Genomic DNA, 6,120 nt, shown 5'->3' on the forward strand with positions numbered 1-6,120 from the left:
ACTGCCACAGGGCAGTCCAGAGAGACAAGCAAGGAAGGAGATACCGTAAAGACCCTAATAGTAGGTCTGAGAAGAGGTACTGTAAAGACTAGTCTATAAGAGCAGGAAGAAGTCCAAGTTTGTTTTCTTCTCTGTTTACTTTGGAGTGGGAGAGAATTCCTCCCAGATAAAGCAGGATAGTGAGACACAACTATCTGGACAATAGGCCAGGAAAAAAAAAAAAGGTAAAATTTAAGTCAGTTCATTGTGTTGCTTCAAGCCTGGTGGAGGATAACCAGGCTCAGCATGGCTATTGATTTGTCAGACCCAGAGACGTAAAAAGTGTCTAGACACTTGAGGTTGACTGTACTGACTATGAATTAAAACCTGGTGGAACGGGTCAAGGTGTAGGGGTTGGTGGAGCCCTCACTGCACTGAGGCAGACCTCAAGACCAACAACGTCAAAAGCCGCATGTCCAGGCATTTATTTTGTCCCTTGACAACAAGTCATGGCAGCCAAGATTGTGGGCGTGCAGAATGTTCCATCAAGACATTGTGGCGGGCTTCAGCCAGCTGGCCAAAGTGATAAGACTGTCTTAGTATAGAAAATGGAGTGAGAAAGAGAGGAAACCTTCCAGACAAGGTAATAACCACTTGAGACTGACTGAATACAGAAAAATTGAGGCAAGCGTCTGACCCAAAATGGACTTTGGTGAGAGCCCTCCTTTGGACACTGAGCCCAAAGGCAAAGGCTACTACCATTGATTTCCTACTTGCTAGCCTAGCAAGTAGGATTCTGCAATACCTTTCCTTTTCATTCTATACCGGTTTATTTTATTACTATATTCATTGATTGATTCTTTTCAATTTCATAATTATATTGCATGTTATAATATAGAATTTATATAGAAAAACACATATAAATATATAAATATATTTATATATTTTTTATAAAAACAAGACACTATGAAACACACCATGAAGTGTGCTGGAAAGTTAGCTGGCAAGACTTCAGGAGGGGTGGAAGAGGGCGTAATGGGAGAAGTGTAAGTACCCCCTACTCCCCGCAAACTGAGATGCAGCCTCTTTGCTACAAGAAGCAGGCATGAGTCTTCCACTAACACAGGCAGCAAGGAGAGGGGAACAGTGCCAGTGCCACTGCCTGTGCCTGAGTCTACATCCCCTCCAAGACCACCAGACATAGCCCCCCACAACTACCACCATGGCAACAAGCAGCACCAGCATTTCACTTCCACCCCCATTTCACTTCCTATGCTGAGCCTTCCAGTGACAGAGGAAGAGCTGGATCTGTATCTGATTGCCCTATCAAGGTAAATTCTGGGGAAGGAGGGCGAATCATCTGAGTTTGTGCTCCATAACCCTCAAGTTTCCCCCAGAGTCAGGTCTCTTTCCTCAGAAGGTACTTCAGAGGAGGCTGAGGTAGAGGTTGTGGAGGCAAGTGGCTCAGCTGAGTCCACTCCTCCTGCTGCTGTGCCTCTGCTTGCTGAGGAGGGGGAAATTGCAGCATCCACACATACACCCACACCCTAGAAATGAGCAGGTAGTGTGGTCTGGGATCATTTTGAGCTGGCAGATGATCCCACATACGCTATCTGCCTGCACTGCTGAGCCAAAATCAGACAGGGAAAAGAAAGGATCCCCCATCAGCCTCCTCTTCCACCACAGGCACTGCCAATGTGGGCCAAGGGCATGGCTTCCTTGGTGGGGTCCAGATGCACTAGACCCCAACATTGGGCAGGTAGCGCTCAGATCTAGTGGGTTCCTATCCTGCCAAAGATGTGGAGCCACTGCTGTGTGACCCATTGGCCTACTGGACAAGATGCAGCCAGATGTGGCCAGTTCTGGCTACTGTTGCCTGGGAACACACATCCTGTCCACCTACCAGTGTTTCAAGTGAGAGGGCATTTAACATTGCTGGAGATGTAATGACATGCCACCACACCTCCTTGGATCCTGGTTTGATGGAGCAGCTGGTGTTCCTCAAGGTGAACCTCCCACTGCTGGGGTTCTCCAAGCTCCAGGTGGAGATGGAGTGAATGCCACCCTCCTCACTCCATCTGCACCTATTTCCATTTATCATTTTTTAAAAACCATTTAATGCCCCACTCTCAGAGCTGGAGGGGGCCCTCATTGCATCACCAGCAAGCAGGGGAAGAACATGTCCCTGCTGAGCTTCCATGCCAAGACAAACTTGGAGATATGGGATGAGGCTATGGGGAAGGAGGAGACCATAGGTCCTGGTCATGAACACTAAAACTGCATCTGCCAGGGTCAGGAGGCCTGGTGAGACTGCTGGCAGTGTAGCAGCACCAGGAAATGCCAGGACCAAGGATCCCCCTGGTGAAAGCTGGGTAGGAAGCACCATAACCTCCAGCCACTACAGGCACACACACAGTCCTGACTGAGGAAAGCCCAAACCCATCACATCGTTGATAGGCCTGAGGCTTGCTGGTTCCAATGGAGTTGTGAGGCTGCAGGTGAGCTCAGCTTAGCTGCCTGGGATGCTAGTTTGCAGGTTGAAAAACCCATTGTCAACTTGAGGAAGCACTGCAGTTTGTGTGTGTGCTGTTCCTGGATGGAAGGAATAGTAAAGAAGTCAGAGGCTGGCATGCCATACAGGAAAGACAGCCAGTCAATGAAAATGGAAATGAAGATATCAGGGGGTGAGGTGACAGGCTGGTGTGGGGGCAGAAGGGGATGTAGCAGTGCAGGTAAAAGTGGAGAGCGACCCAGGGAGTCAGATGTCCAGCAGGTTGTAGTGTATCAGAATTCCAATTTTTATATTGAGTTCATCAGTTTCTGTACATACTACCTAGGAGGCTGATGAAGTGCATAGGCTCATCTGTGAAAAGTGGTTTGTAAATTCAAACAAGCACTGAGCCTCACTAACCTTATCACCAGAACTGATGCCAACTTCCTACAGCCCCAAACACACCAAATACATTCAGACCATGCCATGACAAGACACGCAAAAAAATATCTCCAGTATGGAGATATCTTCACAGTGTAATACATTAGGGCTCCCAGTCTGCCTGCCAGATGACAGGAGGTGGGTGCTGTCAGTTAGAACTGGTGCCAGGAAGATCAGGATGAACAGTGCAGCTGCTGGCCCCAAGCAGCAGCACCTGCCTCCTGTAATCCTGTGCACAGCACTGGGGCCTAATTGCACCCCCAGGAGGGCTGTGGGGGCTGTGCCTGAGTCCTTCTGTGGGTTTGGGCCCCTGATCTGCTTGCCACATGCCAGGAGGTGAGTGCTGCCATCTGAGGACAGCCGCAGCATTGATCTTCCCAGTGCTGGGTGCAGGCTGCGTCCAGCACTAGTCTGTCAACTGGCATGAAGATTGGGGGCTTGCACCGCTGGGAGGACTCTGGCACAGCCCCTGCTGCCCTCCCAGGGGTGTGAGCAAATGCCCAATCTGCCTGTTGGATGACAGGAGGTAGGTGCTGCCAGCTTGGACCAGCACTGGGAAGATCGGTGCTGTAGCTGGCCCCATCTATATCTGGCAGGAAGGAGCACTGGGAGTGGCAGGGGTCATAAGACCCCAGCCAGGTGCCTATCCAGTCTCCTCTTGAAGATCTCCAGGGAAGGTGAGTGCACCACCTCTCTGGGAAACCTATTCAAGGCTCTGGCCACCCTTACAGTGAAGTAGTTCTTCCTAATATCTAACCTAAACCTATCCTCCCTCAGCTTGTGGCCATTGTTTCTGGTGACTCCAAGGGGGGCCCTGGTGACCAGACTTTCCCCGAGTCCCTGCTGGTGGCCCCTGATAAGGTTGTAGGCAGCCACAAGATCCCCTCTCAGTCTTCTCTTGCAGAGACTGAAGAAATTCAGGTCCCTCCGCCTCTTCTCATAGGCCTGGCCATGGAGGCCCCCAACCATACGAGTGGCCCTCCTCTGGACCCTCTCCAGGTTCTCCATGTCCTTCTTGAAGTGCAGCACCCAGAACTGGACACAGTACTCGAGCTGTGGCCTGACCAGCGCCGCATAGAGGGGGAGCAAGACCTCTCTGGAGCTGTTAGTCGTGCCCTGTTGATGTATGACAGGGTGTGGTTGGCTCTGCCTATTGCTTCATCGCATTGGCAACTCATATTCATCCTGGAGTCAATCCTCACTCCAAGATCCCTCTCTGCCTCTGTGCTGCTGAGAGGTTCAGCCCCTAGCCTATAACCATAATGCTGGTTCCCTCTCCCCAGGTGCAGCACCCTGCACTTGTCCTTGTTGAACCGCATTCTGTTCAGATCTGTCCACTTCTCTAACCTATACAGGTCTGCCTGGATGTGGTCCCTGCCTGCCGGTGTAGTCACTTTACCCCACAGCTTGGTGTCATCAGCACACTTGAACAGGGTGCTCTCCACACCCTCGCCCGGGTTGCTAATGAAGATGTTGAACAGCACTGGCCCAAGGACGGAGCCGCTGCCCACACCCTCCCAGGTCAACTTTGACCCATTCACCATCACCCTCTGGGTTCGCCTTGCACCCATGTGACCATGCATTCATCAATGCCACAGTCCCTCAACTTGCCTACCAGAATTGGGTAGGACACTGTGTTGAAGGCCTTCTGGAAGTCCAAGAAGATGACATCAACATCCTCCTTCATATCTAAGCTCTTTGTTACTTGGTCATAGAAAGAGACCAGGTTAGTCAGGCAGGATAGGCCTTGCACGAACCCATGCTGGTTACCCCTCAACATGACTTCCCCTGCACAGCTCTCACAAATGTGGCCCTTGACAATTTCTTCAAAGACCTTCTCCAGGATAGAAGTGAGGCTGACTGGCCTGTAGTTGCCAGGCTCTTCCTTGCTCCCCTCTTGAAAATAGGGACCACACTGGCCCTTTTCCAGTCCTCAGGGACTTGGCCCAAGCACCAGGAGTCCTTGAACATCTGTGCCAAAGGCTCCACAATGACACCAGCCAATTCCCTCAGCACCCGCGGATGAAGGTCATCCAGTCCTACTGACTTTGACACATCTAAGCCGTCCAGGTAATCCTTAACTAGGTCTGAACTAACTGTTGGGGGGACTCGCATCCTTCCCAGGCCTCTCTATGCTATCACCCGAGAGCACCCCATTGTCAGCAGAAAGGAACTCGGAGACAAAGAACTTGTTGAAGACTTCTGCCTTCTCTCACGCGTCCATCACCAACTGCCCTGCCCTGCCTTGTAGGGGTCCAATGTTACCCCGAGACTTCTTCTTGCTACCTATATACTTGAAGAAGGACTTTTTGTTATCCTTAATCTCAGAAGATAATCTAAGATCCAGTGCTTCTTTACCTTCCTCACCAAGTCTCTACAAGCTCGGGTCAGGGAGGTATACTGCTCCTTTGTCCCTGCTTCCACCGCCAGTACACTTTTTTCTTGGCACTCAGGCCAGCCTGGATATCTGCGCTCAGCCGTGGAGGTTTCTTGAACCCTTTTCCTGCCTTCCTGCACAGAGGAATTGTGTCATGCTGTGCCCCAAGGATAGCCTCCTTTAGGAAGGACCACTTTTCCTGGACCCCCATACTAGCTACCCCCTGGGCTCCGAGTGCCTCCCTGATTACTGCCCTGAGCACATCAAAGTTGGCTTTCCTAAAGTTAAGCATTTGCGCTGTGCTAGTTACCCTCTCCACCTTTCTCTGAATAACAAACTGGATCATTTCATGATCACTGTCCCCTAGCCTCCCTTGTACTAGCACCTCCCCCACCAGGTCATCCCCAGTGGGGACGAGTACCTCCTGCATGAGGTGTAGGTCCTGTACGCACATCAGAAACCTTCGTGAGTGGCTAGATCTGGCTGACTGCTCCTCCCAGTTGATGTCGGGGTAATTCATATCACCCATGACCACAGCATCCTTTGCACGCATGGCCTCCTCCAGCTGCCTGGAGAATTCCAGATCCAGCTCTTCCTCCTGATGTGGTGGCCTGTAGTAAACCCCTACCACCAGACCTCTCTCCCCCCACCCTCCTTGGAGTTTGACTCACAGGGTCTCAGTTAAGCCTTCCTCTGGTCCCATTTGGAAGGTAGAACTGGTATACTGTTCCCTAACATACAGCACTACCCCCCCCACACCTTTTTTCCTCTTCCTATCTCTTCTAAACAACCTATAGCCCTCTATGTCTACTACCCAGTCAAAAGTTTCATC

This window comes from Crocodylus porosus, unplaced genomic scaffold (genome assembly GCF_001723895.1).
Source record: "Crocodylus porosus isolate Cpor-Errol unplaced genomic scaffold, CroPor_comp1, whole genome shotgun sequence".
In the NCBI taxonomy this organism is placed as follows: Eukaryota; Metazoa; Chordata; order Crocodylia; family Crocodylidae; genus Crocodylus; species Crocodylus porosus.